The sequence below is a fragment of the Macrobrachium nipponense genome, chromosome 32 (assembly GCF_015104395.2).
Source record: "Macrobrachium nipponense isolate FS-2020 chromosome 32, ASM1510439v2, whole genome shotgun sequence".
Classification (NCBI taxonomy): domain Eukaryota; kingdom Metazoa; phylum Arthropoda; class Malacostraca; order Decapoda; family Palaemonidae; genus Macrobrachium; species Macrobrachium nipponense.
Genome location: NC_061094.1, coordinates 38759468 through 38780531, shown reverse-complemented (window position 1 = coordinate 38780531; position 21064 = coordinate 38759468). Strand labels below are relative to the sequence as shown.

The 21064-nt window shown below is 36.0% G+C and overlaps 1 long non-coding RNA gene across 1 annotated transcript; it reads right to left on the bottom strand.

The window, feature by feature from the left end:
* Positions 1-6084: 6084 nt before the first annotated feature.
* Positions 6085-19619, bottom strand: LOC135207353 (uncharacterized). The gene is made up of 3 exons (XR_010312964.1): positions 19605-19619; positions 19257-19470; positions 6085-7428 (listed from the first exon to the last, which is right to left on the bottom strand). It is a non-coding gene; the product is annotated as an uncharacterized LOC135207353 (long non-coding RNA).
* Between the last annotated feature and the right edge of the window lie 1445 nt (positions 19620-21064).

The window sequence follows — 21064 nt, the reverse complement described above, 5'->3', positions numbered from 1 at the left end:
CATCTTGGTGTTCGTCTAATTCAACTCCATTTTATCATGGTCTTAACCACTGAATAGTTGAAATGAACCAAAGCTTGGCCTTATATCATAAATTTCAGGATTCACTCATTCATTATCATGAAGTGTGTCGTAGAAAAATATGCAATTAAGAAGCCGAAGACGAATTTGGGGAATAAGTTACACAAGGAGGGAACAACCGAACTTCAAGTAATAAGAAAACAGGAGATTTTAACTGAAGGCAGTGGTTAGAAATTGAAATGAACAAATGGGCAAACTGATGAGAAATCCTTATATATATATATATATATATATATATATATATATATATATATATATATATATATATATTATATATATATATAATAAAAAATTGTACTTTTGTGAAATTTTTTTCTATTCATTAGCTTTTTTTTTTATCTACAGCCTACAGGGCTACCTCCCTCTCCTAACAATTGCTTTAAAGTGCAACTGAGAGGTTTTCCTCCTGCTACTCCTTTCAAACGTCGTTTACTCTCAGTTTTCCGTTCAGCGCTGAATGACCTCATAGGTCCCAGCGCTTGGCCTTTGGCCTAAATCTTACATGACCATCCTTCCTAAAGGACTATCTCAGTTTGAGACATTGGTATTGTCAAAGAAGGGGAGTTGCCGTCAGTTCTTGTTTTTTTTTTTTCTTTTTTTTTTGTAATTATATCTTATTATTGATTCTAGACCAGCCATCCTAAACCGGTGTTCCGTGAACGATCGCCGGGGTTCTGTGAGAATTCATGTTTTATTTGATTATTTGTTACTTGTAAGCGTCTATTTCCCTTCGTTAAACAAGCCGTGAGAAATAGTAGGCCTATGATTTATTTTATCGTAACATATCGTGCGAATTTTTTTCCTTAAGGTAATTATTACAAATACTTACTAAGTCTAGACACATACAAAACATGTCCTAACAAAACATTTAGCGGAACTCGACGACAAGCTTCCCGTCTCCCCAAGATGACGCGCGTGGCAACATTCTTCCCCAATACTGCACCGCCATTTCCCCTCCAAGACACCTACCTGGATTTGCACAGCTCATTTATAAACACGTCCAAAACCAAGTCGAGATCTTTTCACCATTTTGACATTTTCATCCCCAGGGAGAAGCTCAGTACACAAAGGATAATGCAGTTCCATCCTAAGATTTTTTTGTCTTTTTATGTTTTCTCACTGCGTTCCCAGTCTGCTGATTATACAAACACACTGCTGAAAATGAAGCCATCTATTATTCACTGCCAAGGGACGTGGGGGGGAGGGGGGATTTCAACAGACAAGCGCCGTTATGAAGAAACCTCCTGGTATCGGGGAAAGAGCGGAAGGAGGAAGAAGAAAACAAGGTATTTCCCAAAACTTTTGGAAAAGTATATACTACTCTGTGCTTCTCAGAGCAAAAGCCCATTAGATTAGTACTACATGTGCAAAACGTGCGGCATAGCCACAATTTACACAAACCAAGACAGTGTTTGTGAAACTAATTAATGCGTCTTGCTTGTGGTTTCAGTTCCCACTTATGAATACACTCAGGGAGGGGGGGTGGGGGGGGGGCCGGTTTGTACCTACTGTGCACCTCGCGCTGCACAGTAGGCTTCACTTCTAGTACTGCGCAGCGTGCTTGTGCCCCCGAACTGCAACCACTTTTATTCCATTTGCTGTACCTCCGTTCATATTCTCTTATTTTGCTCTCCGAACAGTTGTTTCATTGTGTATCCACGCGGTTTTCCTCGTGTTACAGTTTTAAAACTGTTTAGCTTTCAATTCACCTTTTCAGCGCTGAATGACCTCGCAGGTCCCAGGCCTGGGCTTTTGGCCTAAATTGTTTATTCCATTCCATTTCACATCCGAATCTGTACTATATTTACTATTTTACGTGATAATTTTTAAATGGAGGTTTGAGCATGTTTAGATATTCTCTAAATACTGTGTAACCTTGTGAACATATAGTCCTCTAGGTTACCTATACGGAGCTTCAGTTGCAGAAAAAAAAAAAAAACGCTTATGTAGACGTTACTTCTCTCGCCAAATTATACTCAATGCACCAAGGCTTAGACCATCAATGAAACAATTCATATGAAGCCTTTGTCATTTCCCTATAATCTGCACTATACGGGTCTTAAAAGCCGGCGTATAACATGTCATTCTTCGCTTATTGAAGCATCTCGCTAGCAGAGCGAGAACTGGTGCTAACTCTCTCTGGACATTCGATCTTCAAAACATTAAACGCATTGTGGAGAGAGAGAGAGAGAGAGAGAGTTATTTGCTAATTGGATAACACTAAAAGGTAAGAATTTTGATAAATACACAGGTTTTGGTGGAACAGCTTATCTTAGTTGTTTAGACACTTTAAAAGTCTTAAGTAGACACTTAAAAAGAGCGATTTTTTGTTTGTATGGTGTTTTTACGTTGCATGGAACCAGTGGTTATTCAGCAACGGGACCAACGGCTTTACGTGATTTCCGAACCACGTCGAGAGTGAACTTCTATCACCAGAAATACACATCTCTCACCCTCAATGCCCCAGTTCTAACCGTCTTTCAAACCGATAGTTTTGTGTTTAAATGGAAAAACGGTAGGGATGTTGAGCATAACCAAACAAGTGTTCTATTTTAAAATCTGGTAGGTCTAGGTTTGATTTGTTTCTGTCCTGATGAGACTTAGACTAAAATATTAGATGGAAAGCCATGTGTACTGAGCTATTATTAGCCCCTAAAAAATTAACAAAAAAATCCATGAACTAAGTGAATTACATTAAACAACTAGGCTAACTCTCTCTTGACACACATTCTCTTCATATTTCAAACTTTGATACGAGCATGCCCTCCGACTATTGGACCAAGTTTGCAGCAATTGTTTTGAAAGCTTGTTACCTTCGAAGTTTGCCTAATAATTCCCTTGCAGCCAGAGAGAGAGAGAGAGAGAGAGAGAGAGAGAGAGAGAGAGAGAGAGAGAGAGAGAGAGAGACGGGGCGAGTACTTCCTGAAGAATCTTTAAAAATTGAGAGTGCGATATTTGCCGGTAGATGGTAGTCTTGATAGAGATCGGTTTTTCTAATTGTTTGAATATTAGTATAAATCGTAGGATTCTAACCTGTTGCACCAACTGGCTAGTTATTTTTTTCTTTTATCTTTTATTAGAGAAAATATAGTTTTGCAATTTTAGCAGAATTAAATTCAGAATTTTCGCCACATCGAAAAGGTCACCGGTTCATGGTGTCTGCCACGTCCTGTCAAAAGCCTACACACACACACACAGCCACGGTGGCCGGTAAAAAAAAAAAAGTCACGAGAAAAATAAGTCAGAAAAAGTCCCAATTTACGGCGATGTATGATTTAGGCAATTCCCATCGGCCTTTTATGTATTAAAACAGGTCGCAAGGGTAGGGTCACTATCTAGGAATATTAGGGGATTAATTCGTTATAGGAAGTAATTAAATTTAATCACGTAGTCTTCTAGAGGAGAATGTTAGTTTAAAGTTGCATTATATTACACAAGGATTAAACTCCTATTAGTCATGGTTTGTCTAGCAAATTTTTTACCTGCACACGGCGTAGTAATTAGTTCAACGTGCCTTCACTCGGGGACACCGACGAATGTCTTGGATGCTGAACACTTTCTTAAACCACACGCTGTAGATATTAGACATTAAGACAGACCAGCTGTAGGTATTAGACATTAAGAAAGACCAAAGTGAACGAGTCGGGCCTTCATATCAACAAACGGACGCTGGAACGGATCGCTCGGCGAAGTTTAGTTAAAATTCAACGATTCCCAACCAGTGTTCCGCGGAACTTTGGGGTTCCTCATTTCACCATCAGGGGTTCCGCAAGAAGTCTTGAAATAAATGTATTGCAAATGATGCTGATTTGAATTTTCACAGCTCTAATAACTCAAGTACTGGCGAATAGCAGTGGTAGATATGTGGTTTATATCAAGAGAGAATGCTGCCTGTCCCCTGGGATATGAAAAACTGTGTAAGGGGTTCCTTGAAGATATAAATATTGGGAATCACCGAACCGTTAAAACCTTGGTCTTCTCTTACCGCATGGGTGATGCAGTCGACAAAACCAACGAACAACAAAAGCTAGATTATATATGATGAAAATATCAAATTACAAACTATGTGAAAACTGCAAAAAAATCAGAAAATGTGATACATTTATTTCTGTAAGTGTAGCAAGAAACTGGTTAATTGGTTTTGTGAATTATTAAATGAATTGTGTAATATTGAGACAAAAAGTTTATTGAAAATTTTAACATTGTTTTTTGAAGCACATTCAAAGAAAGGACAGAAACACTGCTGTAATTTTATTTTGTGACTATGTTGTTGGTATCTGGTTAGCCCATAAAACAGCAAGATGAAAAAGATGGTATAAGGTCGTTTATAAAATCATGGATAATAAAAAAGATATACTATACTAATAAAATCTTATATGGGTCACTACAGAAAATTATTTACATTAAAATACAGATTATTTGTAAAAAGTATGAGATTTTTGTTTAATTCTAGTAAAAGATTTTTGTTTTAACCTAGTAAATTAAAGTCAACTTGAATAAATTCTGAATGTAATTCTGTTAAAATTGCAAAGTATTGTACATTTTCTAATTAAAAAAAAACTAACAACGCTTGGTGTGTCATCCACTCTGAATATTATGTGGATTATGCAGTAAAGCCCTAGAATTTAGGCACTTGTAGACATATACAAGCCTAAAGGCCAAGCGCTGGGACCTATGTGGTCATATAGCACTGAAAGGGAAATCGACAGCAAGAGGTTTTGAAAGCTAAGATGGAAGAATGAATATAAATGGAGGTAAAGTAAAAGGATCGAAAGAATTGCTGCTCCGGGCCGAGCCAAGCTGCAAAAAACCTTAAACGATACCTACAGTGAGGTGCACTGTCGGTATTAATCCTCACCTTCCTGCCCTTTAAAACATCTGCAGTGAAAAGAGATCCGCTAAATAAAACACGTCCTATATATACAGACATACGTAAAGCCACATTTTCCTTACACATTCTCGAGTGTTCGTCCCAACAAGCACAAGAGTATCTTGTACTACATTAAATAAAAACTTAAATTAAAAAGACATTTCAGCAGTCAGTGGAGTTACAGATAAATTTGTCATTACCTGATGAAACTTTAAATACAGATAAATTTGTCATTACCTGTTTACATCTGATGAAACTTTAAATTCATTCTCAGCAATATCTCTTTTACCCTTACGTAATCGTTTGGAGCTCTTAATTTTCTCTTGGTGGTATTCGCCTCCACATGCATAACATCTCCGCATAGTACCATAGGTGAACTACCAAGGGAAATACTCGGCACTGCGCAAATGCCTTTGAGTTGTTAAGGTCAATCAATTTTACAGGGAAAAACTCTTCAGGGATATATTTGAAGACATTTATTACCCACACAATAATAATTATAGAAATGGCATTAAACATTTGGTCAAAGTGGAGGACATCCAAATTAAATACTTGGGATACTACATTGGCAACTTTTTATATTTTACTATAGTACTGTAGAGCACCTTCAAAACTCGTATATGACACACATGGAATACCAGGAAAAAATAGTTTTCCTTTGCATGAAGGATCCGAATTATATCAAGGCTTGAAAGTAACCATATAAAAAAAAATCCTCAGTATGAAGGAAACTGATTATATATGATGATCAACGTGAGACACAGGATCTCTTAATTTAAAAAATGACATAGGTAGTATAGTAATGGCAACTACAATTATTTAATTGCAGGATCCCTACAACATAAATGATAGCAAATACTTTTATAACAAAAATTGACACAGTATTCAACACTGGGTCTACCTGCCTTAGACAAATTACTTATACTTGAGATTGTGTGTATCATTATGGTGTGTGTGTGTGTGTGTGTGTGTGTGTGTGTGTGTGTGTGTGTGTGTGTGTGTGTGTGTGTGTGTGTGTGTGTGTGTGTGTGTGTGTGTGTGTGTGTGTGTGTGTGTGTGTATATAAATATAAATATATATATATATATATATAATATATATATATATATATATATATATATAGATATATAAAATGTAACATCAAATTATCATAACTCAAGACTACTAGCGAAATGAATAACACATCTTTTGCTACAAAAACTTCTTAAGGATTAAACACTTAAACCACTGGCGAACTGGCAGTGGTAAAGTGAAATTACTCTAGTTATAATGTCATTTGAATTTTGGCATCAATAATCTCAACAAAATCTAGTCAACACTCGCTTGTGATACGGTCAAGACTTAATACACATAAAATACTATCTAGCCAGTCAGTCGTCTTCACTAGAGAAATCCAATTTGAAAATGCACTTCACTTGAGATTCTAGCACGATTTGAGTGCAAAAGTTGAGCACTAAACTCGGCTGCAATTCCAGCAGAATCTGGGTTCACAATGAAATGAAATATAATTAATGATCTGATACCTATAATTCTTAGCTGTGGAAACACGCCTGACGACGCATGCGCCCTCGTCTAGCCGTCTGATACTTGACCAGCGAGATCTTTAAGCCATTCGTAGAGCAAGCTCCATGGCTACGATTGCATCCTTACTGCATTTGTAACAATCTGTCGGATATCTTAGATATGGTAAATATGTATCCTTCAAACTCAGCAGACTGTTTATAAAAGGAGGCCCTTTCTTGTGTGGATATAATACCCGAATATCCACAACTTTATCATGAATCACTCTCAGTTTAATCAAGTCTCTTCCTAGTCCGTGACCCACGAGGACGGTGTTAGGACCCCAAAGGGTCAACAGTTTTCTATGGACATCTTCCATAGTGGTTGTCTCCCCATTGAAGTCTGAAGGCTTGAGTTTTGAAAACCATGTGTTGTAATCCAAAACGGGATTATCTGGGACAACATTCGTCTGATACACAACTTGGCGTTTGGTGTTGACAACCGACAAGCATCCGACTTCTAAACCCCCTTCTGTGTATATCATTTCCGTATCAACAGCAAAGGCTTCTGAAGCTGTTACAGAAGTGTTGTCTTTTGTTAGCAGGAAACCCTTCATATTGTCCAAGTCTATGGACTCATGAACATGGTATTGGCCCTTCATGCATGGCTTTGCTGTGGACTTGCCTCCACAGCATCTGTAAGTCTGATTGGGGCCAGGTTTCTTGTTGGGATGATAATGACATGCTCCTGGCTTAGTTTTCCCATTTCTTTGCAGAGTATACACTGCTCCACATCTACTGCATTTCCTTGACAAGTCAATCGGTATCTCAGAGTACTTATTCCCTACATTAGATATTACAGCTTGGCCTTGGACTGTCGGATGTGGGCGTGGATAGCTGTGTTGCTCCATAACGTATTCGGAGAGGACATAATGCTCCAGTTTCCCATATTGGCCGTGACCGTCCATACCTCCTCTCGGTCTGTAAATAAAACGGCACATTAATCTCTCTTTAGTAATGGGAGAAACAAAATTACAAGAAATGAACACACACTTCAAGTCCTCGTGGTTTGAGTGTTTTTGCATACATTTTTGCTGTCCTGTCAAAATATTATATTAGGGACACACACACATATATATATATATATATATATATATATATATATATATATATATATATATATACATTGCATATATATGTAAATATATACAAATACAAATATATTACATAAATATATATACGTACATATATATATATATATATATAAATATATACATAAATACTATATATAAATAAATATATATACATATACATATATATATATATATATATATATATATATATATATATATATATATACATATACATATATACATATATACATTATATAAGGTAATATATATACACATATACATATATATATACATATATATATATATACACACACACACATATATATATATATATATATATATATATATATATATATATATATATATACATATATATACATATCTTATAATGTAAGTTTGGAATGTAATTATAATTGTGGTAATATGATTAATTCACCTCAGAACCTGTGTATCATGTTATGAAATGTATGTCTTTTGTGTTCAGATTCCCAAATTTAAAGATAACATGTGTTAAGTGATCCAACTTTTCATCTTGAAGTAATGTAAGACCGAGAGTAAGTGCTTATATGTGAGCCTCTGTGAAGAGGGTTATATTCACACTTTGAGAATGTCTTAGCTAAGCTGATTTCTTTATCAGCGCAAACACGTGCGTAAGACCTCCCGGGCCGCATCGAGTCCTTTGAGAACATAGAGAGACTGCTTTGTCTGAGCAGAACTTGCGGTTATTCAATCCCTTGAAAATAGAAGAGTTAAGCTAATTTTTATTCGTCACAATCGGGCCTGTAACGGAACAAGGGAGCCTTATTCATTACCCTGATATGCATAGTTACGCATATAAAACATTCATTCGCTTTCGAGACGTAGCGGCGTGCGTTACAGAGTTTAACATTGCTCCCAAGTCTCTCTCTCTCTCTCTCAAAATCTTTCACTCTCTTGCTCGCTCGGTTGCGAGGCTGTTTCAGTAACTTAACGTAACGAGCTGGTCACTCATAATTCTTAGTAAAATATGTATTGTTTGTGGAATCTGAACATAGTATTATTTCTATTAGTTTTGTGAAGGCGCCCACGAAAGTGTAAAATCGTAACAGGCCTTTTGATTGAAGCTGCAGCTGTGTATAAGGTATTTTTACAAATGTTTTGAAGTGCACTTCGAGGTTTTATCATTTTTAAACACATTTATCTTTTGCTTTGTTCTTTTGACATATCCAATTTTATATGCTTAATGTTTGTACTGTCAATGCTTTAATTGTTTACATATTATGCATTATGTTTTTGCATTGTCTTTATTTTGTTTAATTAGTTTGAATAATATTCTATTATGTAATTGTTTGAATCTAACACTTGCAAATTAATTAGTATTTAATTAAATATAATTTCAAATTTAATTATTGCTTTATGATTTGATTCAATTAATTTTCTTGATAAAGTTTTATTTAATTTTGCTTAATAATTAATTCAAGAATTAATTAAACTTTTGTTTTCGATTCAATTAATTTTCTTGATAAAGTTTTATTTAATTTTGCTTAATAATTAATTCAAGAATTAATTAAACTTTTGTTTTCAAGTAATAACAATTTTCCTGAGATTGTGAATTTCACTTATAAATTTTGAATTTAGAAATAAATTTTTGTATTTAAAATTTTTGGAAGAGTTTCATTCAACTTAGCTTTGAAATTGCAGGAGTGATGCCCTTTAATTAAGATTACCTAACACCTATTTTAATGAACTTAAACTGATTGTTTTCTTGATTGTTCAGTTAAGAAAAAAAAAAGGGATCACTATTACCTTTAGAGTATTCAGTCGTTAAGTATTTGTGCTGAAGGGTCAGGTGTCTGGCTGTAGTGAGGTAAGTAATAACCAGGTACTTGAACAAACTGTGCCCTCAGTACAAAGGCTGTCCCAGACCCAGGAATAAAAGGGTCTCTTGTACTAGCAAGTACAAATGGTAAGTGTAGTGACCAGATACTTGGCAATTTGGGTTAACAAATATTAATGGTGTCCAGACAGATCTTTGACTACTCTGTGCACCAAGTATTAATGGTATCCAGACCCAGATACTCTGGGCACTTCGTCACAAGTATTAATGGTGCCCAGAGACCCGGGATATTTGGCACTTTCACTTTATGTACCAAGTATCAATGATCCCCAGAAACCAGGGAGGACAACAAATCACATTATCACTCTAGCTTATACTGGTGGTTAGGAATATATTTTGTTACATAAGTGACCATATATTTGTTTTTGCATTTTATTGTAAGAATTGTATTTGAGAAAAATGGCTCCATTCGATACTCAGGAATTTTTAGCAGCCCCTTCCATCCAAGTGTTGTCTGAAACTACTCTGACTAAGGCGCAGTGGAGTGCTCTAGCAGTAGCATGTGGTTGTCATGGGTCTAGTAGCGTGATAAAAGCACAAATCAAATGCATTGTCATGCAAGCATTGATAGACTCTGGTAGAATAACTGATGATGATGAGTTAGAACTGGCTCAAGAGTTGTTGAATGTAGCACAGGCTGATCTTATAAATAAGCAAGTAGAAAAGAAAGAGAAAAGTGATGCAGAGTTAGAACTCAAGACGCATAGAAGCAGAAGAAAGTTTAATTAAGCTGAAAATGCAGGCTGAAAGAGAGAATAGACAGGGAAAAACAAGAAAGAAGAGAAAGGGAGGAAAAGGCAGCAGAAGATGAAAGGCAAAGGATAAAAGAGGAAAGAGAAATTGCAAGACATGAAAGGGAGATGGAGTTGATAAGAGATAGATCCACATTACCTGCAACACCGTCTAACCCTAACCATGGTAATCAAGAAACTGCATTTGATGTAGCAAGAGTGTAGAAATTAATCCCTAAGTTTACTGAAGAGGCTCCAGATGAGTTCTTTGATCACTTTGAGAAAGTGGCTTCAGGTATGGGATGGCCAGGAGATAAATGGTCAGTTTTGCTACAACGTGTCTTGATTGGTAAAGGGAGAAGCGCTTATTTAGCCTTAACAGCTGATCAGTGTAAAGACTACAGGTGCTCAAACATAATGTGCTACAAGTATACCAGTTGAACCCAGAGTACTACAATGAAAGATTCAGAAACTTAAGAAAGGATGAAAAAGTAACTTTCTTGGATTATGCTTATAAAGTGAGGTGTTTTAAAAGATGGTTGGAGGCAGCTAAAGTTACAACTTTCGAAGAGTTAGAAGACAACTTTCGAAGAGTTAAACGAGTTAGTTGTTTTAGAGCAATATTTTAAAGGTGTTCCTGAGCATATACGAGCCTATTTGAGAGAGAGAGAGGTTAAAAAACTTGCCAAAGCTGCTACACTGAGTGAAGACTACAATATAATTAGTAGCAGGCGCAATTATAATGTCAAGTACCAGCATCAACCACACCCAGGTTTTAAGTCTCATCCAGGTTTCAGGAACAATTTTATAAATGGGAAACCTACAAGTAATAATACTCCTTAGCAAGCTAATGTGAAATCCTCATCTAATTTTGCAAGACAGTTGCAAAAACCTAATGTTGTCTGCTTCAAGTGTGGAAGAGCAGGACACTTCAGTCAGGAGTGTTATTGGAATTATCAGTAGTCCAAGCCTGTTGGTCAAATAGTAGAAGTGACCAAATGAAACAGACTTTTAAGAACAATGTGGGGAATAATCGGACTATAGGGAAGACTGAAACTAAACAAGCTGAGTGTTTAGCAACCAGTGGAAATGTAACTTCAAGCAGTGAGTGGCTGAGCAGTTTGGAGGCTTTTAAGCCATATATCTATGAGGGTACACTGGAAACTTAGGAAGAGAGTGTGCAGGTACCAGTCAAGATTTTATGTGATACAGGGAGCAACCATAGTGTGGTGTTATGTGGTGCTCACCCAATGTTGGAGAAGAATCTCACGGGAGATTCAGTTATTTTGAAGGGTATAGGAGGAGAGGAAGTAACTCCTGTATGCCACTTACACCTGTCCTGTGAATTGGTGTACATGTTCTGTTGGGAAATGAAGTTGGTGGTGTTCCATTTGTTCCTTGTCCTGTCTGTAGTGACAGACAAACCGTTGAGGATTAGTCCTACGGTAGAGTTGGAGAAGAATAACCCCCACCTCTTCCCTAGTTGTGTAACTACCAGAAGTATGAGGATAATTAAGACTGTTGGTGAAGAAACTGATTGCACGGCCAAGATGGATCAAGTGAAGGATCCTTGAACTTAGAACAATTGTTCCAGGGGAGTGATGCCTCCCGTGGAGCTGACCGAGAAAGGATTTCCCAAGAAAATGAAGAACCTGTTGTTCCTGAAGAGACTCCGAGTAGTCAAGGTGTTCCTGAAGACAGTAGTGAAACTGCAGTAGCTGAGGTAGCAGATATTGATAGTTCAACTATTGAAGTTGGACAGGTAACAAGAGAGAAGCTAATGGACTTGCAGAAGAGGGATGCATCGTTAGCTGATTTGTTCTTCTGAGTTGTTGATCAGGAAGAGATACAACAAACTCCTACCTGTTATTATCTGAAAGAAGGTTTACTGATGAGGAAGTATAAATGTTTAGATATACCCGGAAATGCTGAATGGGGCGAATATCATCAGATTTTGATTCCATGTCCATTGAGAAGGCAAGTGGTGGCAGTAGTTCATGATTCTGGACATATGGGAATCAGGAAGACTGTGGAGAAGATCACAAGATATTATTTCTGGCCTGGACTTCACAAAGATTTTAGCAAGTTCTGTCGAGTGTCATACCTGCCAGATAGCTGGAAAACCTAATGAAACCATTCAGAAGGCGCCCCCCCCCCCCCCCCCCCCCCCCCCCCCCCCCCTACAACCTATAGAAGTTAGAGGTGAACCCTTTAACAAGGTGATTATAGATATGGTTGGACCGCTTCCGAAGACAAAGAAAAGAAATGAATATCTGTTGACATTAATGTGTCCTGTTACCAGCTATCCTGAGGCGATCCCTGATAGAAACATATCTGCCAAAATAGTTGCTGAGAAACTAGTGGAGTTTTTCTCAGTTTGGTATACAAGAAATTGTACAAAGTGATAGAGGAACGAACTTTACTTCCAAGTTATTCCAGGATATGATGAACTTATTAGGGGTGAAACAACAGTAATCAACTACTTATCATCCAGAAACTCAAGGTGCCTTGGAAAGGTTCCACCAGACATTGAAAAGTATGCTGACAAAGTATTGTTCTGAGTCAGGAAGAGAATGAGATGTTGGTTTACCCTTAATGTTATTTGAAGTTAGGAATGCTTATCAAGAAAGCATGGGATGTTCACCCAATGAGCTGATTTTTGGAAGAGAAGTGAGAGGACCTTTGAAGATTCTTGCAGAAAATTGGGTAGAAAATACAGAAAATTGGGTAGAAAATACAGAAAACTGGGTAGAAAATAAAAGAGAAAATCCAAGGAGAGTATGTGAAGAACTTAAGGAAAAGGTTGGAAGAGATTAGAAAATTCTCTTTAGAAAATCTGAAAATGAGTCAAGAGAAAATGAAAAGGAACTATGACAGAGAGACTAAGCTAAGAAGTTTTAGTGTTGGTCAACAAGTGTTAGTGTTTCTGCCAGTCAAGAGATTTCCCCTTACAAATAAATTTCAAGTCCCTACAGGATAATTGAGAAGTTAAGTGATAGAACTTATGTGATTGAAACACCAGAAAGAAGAAAATGACAGAGGAAGATACATGAGAACCTTTTGAAACCTTACTTCTCAGAAACTAGAACTGAAACTGTGTCAACTATACAGACAACTTCATCTACAGAAGACGATGGCGGCTATGAATTGGGAGCTGAAAGCAAGATGAATAATTCTTCAATTTTGGAAAATTTGGAGGATAAACTGAAACATTTTAATGTTGAACAAGGTGAGGAATTGAGTGAAGTGCTTAGAAGCTTCACAGATTTTTGCAGATGTACCCAGACATACTAATCTGACCAAACATGAAATCAAGATCAAAGATGATGGAAAATCGTTCAAGCAAAGAGCTTATCGCTTATCACTTTATCATTGAGATGTTCCGAAGAAAGAAGTTCAGTGTTTGCTGCAACAGTTCAAGTCACTTCAGTTCCCCATGTGTGTTAGTGAAGAAACCTGATGGCTCCTTTAGGTTGTGTACTGATTATAGGAAACTGAATTCCATGAGTATGGCTGACAATTATCCCTTGCCTCTTATAGGTCAGTTACTTGATAACATTGGGCAACCCAAGTTTGTTTCCAAGATAGACCTATTGAAGGGATATTATCAGATACCCTTAGATGAAAATGCAAAGTTGCTGTCAGCTTTTATTACTCCTTTTGGATTTGGATTGTATCAGTATACTGTATTGCCATTTGGTCTGACGAATGCACCAGCCACATTTCAACGAGTGATGGATCAACTGCTAGGATCTATAGAAGGAGTAGGTGTATACCTTGATGACATAGTCATTTACTCTACAACTTGGGAAGAACATCTACAGATCCTGAAGAAAGTTTTCAAGAAACTACTAGAGGCTGGACTAACAGTCAACCTAGAGAAGAGTGAGTTTGGGAAGGCGACTGTTCAGTACCTTGGGTTTGAAGTTGGAAAAGGCCTTCTCGCTACGGTGACTGCTAATGTAGAAGTATCCGTAAGGCTACCCCCTTACTACTAGGAAGCAACTACAAAGATTTTTGGGCATGGCTGGATTCTATCTTCGTTTCTGTCCAAATTTCTCAGCCGTAGTAACTCCCTTGACAGACTTAACTAGTCCCAAAGCTAAGTTTGTTTGGACTCCAGAATGTCAAGAATCCTTTGAGAAGGTAAAAGCCATTTTAACTTCAAGACCAGTGCTTCAAGCTCCAGACTTTAATAAGACATTTGTGATAGTTAGTTAGTTATTTTTATTGACAAGATATACAAAATATAAGTACAAACTTGTCCCAAAAAAGATACAATACAAAAAAATACAGAGTAGATAGCTATCTCTTCTTTTTTCTGTAAGTACAAGGCCCATAATGACAAAAAAAAGACAAACATCAAGTACACATTACATCAGCACATAATATCATATACACGAAAAAGTAAAGAAAAAAACATATCCACCTATAAACCTTGGCTTATTATTGTTAAGTCTCAAACACAACGCTTGCAAAAGAGAAAAAAAACCTACTCGAGAAAAAAAACATAAAACAGAAGACAAAGACGCATATTATTTATAACTAAGAAGAACTTCATAAACATATGCACACAAATCAGTAATATATAAGTTGACGCCTCCGATTGTGGAATTGGAGCTGTTCTACTTCAAGGAGACAAAAATAACCTTCTACACCCTGTGTGTTTCCTGTCTTCGAAACTGAAAAAGCATCAGAAAAACTATGCAACTATTGAAAAGGAAACTCTAGCCCTAATCACAGCATTGAAAAAGTTTGAAGTGTATGTGAACAGAACAGACCTAGGAATGAAGAAGTTTTAAGTGTTGTCTGATCACAATCCCCTGTCTTTAAACAGCGGATGAAAAACCATGATCAAAGACTGACCAGGTGGTCTTTGTGCTTGCAACAGAATAATATAAAGGTTGAGCACATATCTGGTATGAACAATATAGTTGCCGATTATTTATCCCATTGTGAATCATTGGATTCAACCCCGGAATAACTAATACTCTGGGAGGAGGAATCTTATAATGTAAGTTCGGAATGCAATTATAATTGTGGTAATATGATTAATTCACCTCAGAACCTGTGTATCATGTTATGAAATGTATGTCTTTTGTGTTCAGATTCCCAAATTTAAAGATAACATGTGTTAAGTGATCCAACTTTTCATCTTGAAGTAATGTAAGACCGAGAGTAAGTGCTTATATGTGAGCCTCTGTGAAGAGGGTTATATTCACACTTTGAGAATGTCTTAGCTAAGCTGATTTCTTTATCAGCGCAAACACGTGCGTAAGACCTCCCGGGCCGCATCGAGTCCTTTGAGAACATAGAGAGACTGCTTTGTCCGGGCAGAACTTACGGTTATTCAATCCCTTGAAAATAGACGAGTTAAGCTAATTTTTATTCGTCACAATCGGGCCTGTAACGGAACAAGGGAGCCTTATTCATTACCCTGATATGCATAGTTACGCATATAAAACATTCATTCGCTTTCGAGACGTAGCGGCGTGCGTTACAGAGTTTAACATTGCTCCCAAGTCTCTCTCTCTCTCTCTCTCTCTCAAAATCTTTCACTCTCTTGCTCGCTCGGTTGCGAGGCTGTTTCAGTAACTTAACGTAACGAGCTGGTCACTCATAATTCTTAGTAAAATATGTATTGTTTGTGGAATCTGAACATAGTATTATTTCTATTAGTTTTGTGAAGGCGCCCACGAAAGTGTAAAATCGTAACAGGCCTTTTGATTGAAGCTGCAGCTGTGTATAAGGTATTTTTACAAATGTTTTGAAGTGCACTTCGAGGTTTTATCATTTTTAAACACATTTATCTTTTGCTTTGTTCTTTTGACATATCCAATTTTATATGCTTAAGTTTGTACTGTCAATGCTTTGATTGTTTACATATTATGCATTATGTTTTTGCATTGTCTTTATTTTGTTTAATTAGTTTGAATAATATTCTATTATGTAATTGTTTGAATCTATTGTTTTAATTTAACACTTGCAAATTAATTAGTATTTGATTAAATATAATTTCAAATTTAATCATTGCATTATTTGATTCAATTAATTTTCTTGATAAACTTTTATTTAATTTTGCTTAGTAATTAATTCAAGAATTAATTAAACTTTTGTTTTCAAGTAATAATTTCCCTGAGATTGTGAATTTCACTTATAAATTTTGAATTTAGAAATAAATCTTTGTATTTAAAATTTTTGGAAGTTTCATTCACTTCCACCAGTATATAACAATTAAATATATTTTATTTTTGTTTAGGTAGAAATATAGTGATAATTGTGACGTTTCCCACAAATAAAAGAATCAGGGAAATATTTAGCTTTGAAATTGCAGGAGTGATGCCCTTTAATTAAGATTAACTCACACCTATTTTAATGAACTTAAACTGATTGTTTTCTTGACTGTTCAGTTAAGAAAGAAAAAAGGGATCACTATTACCTTTAGAGTATTCAGTCGTTAAGTATTTGTGATGAAGGGTCAGGTGTCTGGCTGTAGTGAGGTAAGTAATAACCAGGTACTTGAACAAACTGTGCCCTAAGTACAAAGGCTGTCCCAGACCCAGGAATAAAAGGGTCTCTTGTACTAACAAGTATAAATGGTAAGTGTAGTAACCAGATACTTGGCAATTTGGGTTAACAAACATTAATGGTGTCCAGACACAGATCTTTGACTACTTCGTGCACCAAGTATTATTAATGGTATCCAGACCCAAGATACTCTAGACCACTTCGTCACAATCAAGATACTCTAGACCACTTCGTCACAATATATATATATACATATATTATATATACATAATATAAATATATATATATATATATATATATGTTACATATATGTATTTGTACATACAGTACATACCTCCATACATACATATTATATATATATATATAATTGTATATTAATTAAATTTATAAAATATATTATATAAATAATTATCATATGTCTATAAATTATATAAATGTAAATGGTAAATATAACATAAAATATAAAATATATATATATATACTATATTAAATATAAATTAAATATAATATAATATATATATATAGATATAATAAATATATATATATATATATATATATATATATATAAATATATAATATAATATATATATATATATATATATAATATTTATAAGCTTACAAGAAAACCTTCACTTTGAAAGTAAAGGAGCTTCCGGGTATATGTGACTTTTCCCCACCGTCTGGGTCACTGTATAGAATGACATTAAAAATAAACAGAAACAGTAAGAAAACTATACTGATTGACCGTATCTAAGAGCATTAAAACAGCTAAGAAAGAGGATTACGTACTAAACAGAAGTAGTCAAATAAATTCACTGGAGAGAGAGAGAGAGAGAGAGAGAGAGAGAGAGAGAGAGAGAGAGAGAGAGAGAGAGAGAGAGGATCGTCAAATAAAATCACTGGCGAGAGAGAGAGTGAGGATTACGTACTAAACAGAAGTCGTCAAATAAAATCACTGGAGAGAGAGAGAGAGAGAGAGAGAGAGAGAGAGAGAGAGAGAGAGAGAGAGAGAGAGAGAGAGAGAGAGAGAGAGAGAGAGATTACGTACTAAACAGAGGTCGTCAAATAAAATCACGAGAGAGAGAGAGAGAGAGAGAGAGAGAGAGAGAGAGAGAAGAGAGAGAGAGAGAGAGAGAGAGAGAGAGATTCAAAATAACAATGTAGTACAAATCGCCGAGCGCGCACACAGCATAACCATGGGCTCTCCTTAGGAGGTTCCATTCGCTATATTAAAAATTAATTTCGCACTATTAAATCAGTGCCCTAATACTTTCAAAGCGACGTTCTATAAATGATATGTAGATGACAGGTCTTTACTATTCGCTGAAGATAGTCATGCCCAGTTGTTTTAAAGATTTCATCAACCCTTTTCATCTAAATTTTACTTTTACAGCGGAAAAAGAATGTAATGGCCACATTTCCTTTTGATACTTTGGTCTCTCGTTCTGAGGGAAATTTGGTGACTGGCATTTTTAGAGAGAAAACGTTTTCCGGCCTAAGGTTATTGTACATTCCCCCGCCCCCTGGTTTTCAAGCGAATTCTGGTAGAACTAACTCTTCCTCCTAAAACTTTCTGGCTTTGCTCCAACAGGACCAACTTTTTCTGAGAATTAAGTGTAACTGTTATCCTTTGTACTTGTTCAGTAAAATCATAAGTGCATTGTTTAAAAATATTATAAATGCATTTTTTTAATAATATTTTCGAGACAGACTGTACCTTCCACCAAAAGACATGCATGTTTTTCTCCTGACTAATATTTGTTTTAATAAAACTTGAATTATTGTCACTAAGCCATCTGTTCCCCTATGTTGACTTCAGACTTACTTTTAATAGCCGTCATACAATTGGGAAGACTTTAGTTTTAAAGACACCTTCCCCAAGTTCATGCGTTCATTACCTTATAGGTAATATTGGGACAGGTGGGATTTGCCAAGCAGCCTACTTATGTAAGGAACCCATCCTACTCTCATATGGGTGCCAGCCATCGTATAGGCTTAGCTTTAAGCAAAACAGACATCAGAGATTATGCCATACCGTCCCACTATCACTTAAAACCTGTGACTTCCCAGTCAAACAATAGAGACATTCGCTTCTATGTTAAGAGTCCTTCTACATTGAACAACAATCAATTGGCAAACCACCTAACTAGCTAGCTAGCTAGCTAGCTAGCTAGCTAGCTAGCTCGCTCTCTCTCTCTCTCTCTCTCTCTCTCTCTCTCTCTCTCTCTCTCTCTCTCGCTTCCGGAAGTAGTACCCTTTCGAATACATGACGACGTGTCAATTAAAGCTTTGATAAAAAATAAAAAATAATAATAACGGGATACACGTCCGTTATTATCTGCATTATCTTCAGAAGTCATAAAAATACCAGAGTAACTATGAATTGAGATACGTATTACGTAATTTGGCCCTCACATAAAGGCGAGGGAGATAATGGGGAAAAAAACTATGCAATGTACATTGCGTAGTTTTTGTTCTCTTTTTAAATGGTTTTTCCACACTTCACCGAAACGACAACAGAATAAACAGAAACGTACTCACATTTGCGATATTTGACTTAAATCAATATTCCAACTGTCTTCTTGACATCCAATAGCTATCCGGGTTAGTGGGGAGATTTGCAGAATAAAAGGACGTAGTACCACCGCTGGACACAACACCTAACTCAGTTAACCGACCGCACAGACAAACACGGGTGACAGAGGCAGTGAACAGTCAGCCGAGGAATGTAGCAGTGATGCCAACCCCCCTAACCCTACGGGAGACGAGAAATTACCCTGCATAACTGAAAATGATCCAATATTCTGCAGCTATGATAATAAGTAAATCTTTAGATTATGTTTATATGCAATATCATGAATATTAACAAGCATATTGAACTAAACCTACCATGTTACAATTACCCAACACTTGAAAGTATTGCCTTGCTGTCTTAAGATTTTGCCCAGATTACCCTACGTATAGGGCAATTACCTTAAAGTTGGCAACACTGGTTCTAAGTCGATTCGCAATAGGATATCGGTTCGGTGCGCGATTGCCACGTTACGGGACCTTAATGATACCTGTACGGTACGAGTGGTCTGTACGAGACATTGCGTGCCATTGCTTCTACGCGTAGCATAGAGGGTGAAACATGTCAAAGTGATTTAGGTTTTCCATTTTTTTTGGTTGCAAAGTGAGAGTGTCACTACTTCGTCTTTACACTTACCGTTTTCCATTCCTATATTATCCTCGTCCTGGATTTTTCCCGTAATTTCTAGATGTTAGGAGGCAATATTATGTCCGTGTATCATTCTGGTTTTTAATTTTTGATGTTTTTTTAAAGATTGTATAATTGCTTTATGTATACGTATACACGTTTATGTATATTTGTATAAGTAAATATATATATAGTATATATATATATATATATATATATATATAATATATAATATTATACATACATATATATACGTATCATATTGTCATATACTAATTTATATTCAGAAAGTCTTGAACACAATTATCATTTAACATCGAATTCACTATACATTGGGAAATTGACACCCAAAGGGTACTAAGCAATAAGTGCATCTAGCACCGGCCGGGCAGGTGCACTCTACTGGGTGTAAATTATTTCAAAGGTACAGGGAATTTCCATTAAATTATATTTGTGGCTACATATATATTTATATATATATATATATATATATATATATATACTATATACTATATATATATATATATATATATATATATATATATATATATATATATATATATATATATGGCTAGCGAGCAAACTCATCCCTATGACCATTGAGGTATAAAAGGAGCCCATAAAAACGCCAAAATATACCAGGAGATACGTGCTATATTTCAGTCAGTGCTGTCTTTCTCTTTAGGTAATGAACGAGAAAAGATACAGAAAAAGCGGTATTTATACCAACAGATCCTCAGATAAGCCATTTCTTTTGACTAAGCCACCCTTGTTGATAATTTCTCTTTAATCTTCTTGGTTGGAGGAAGATTTTATCCATGATATCTGAATCCCAGGAGCCCTTGGAGGCATCCATTACCTTTGTTTAATCAAAACTGACTTCACCATTAGCCCCCTATTCAGATAATTTTCCACTGGCAACTGACAAAATAATAAAGTTAGTTGAATCAGGTGTATCTAATAACGTCTTTTCATTCGGGGAGTCATTCTATAAGCAAAAATTTGGGTGTAGCATGGATAGCCCTTTATGTACCGTTTTAGCCAATCTGTAGATGGAATATTTAGAAACTAAAGTAATAAATGCAATAAAACCCTAAGACTTGCTGTGAATGAGATATGTAAATATCCTAACATTTTGGGATAATATGGG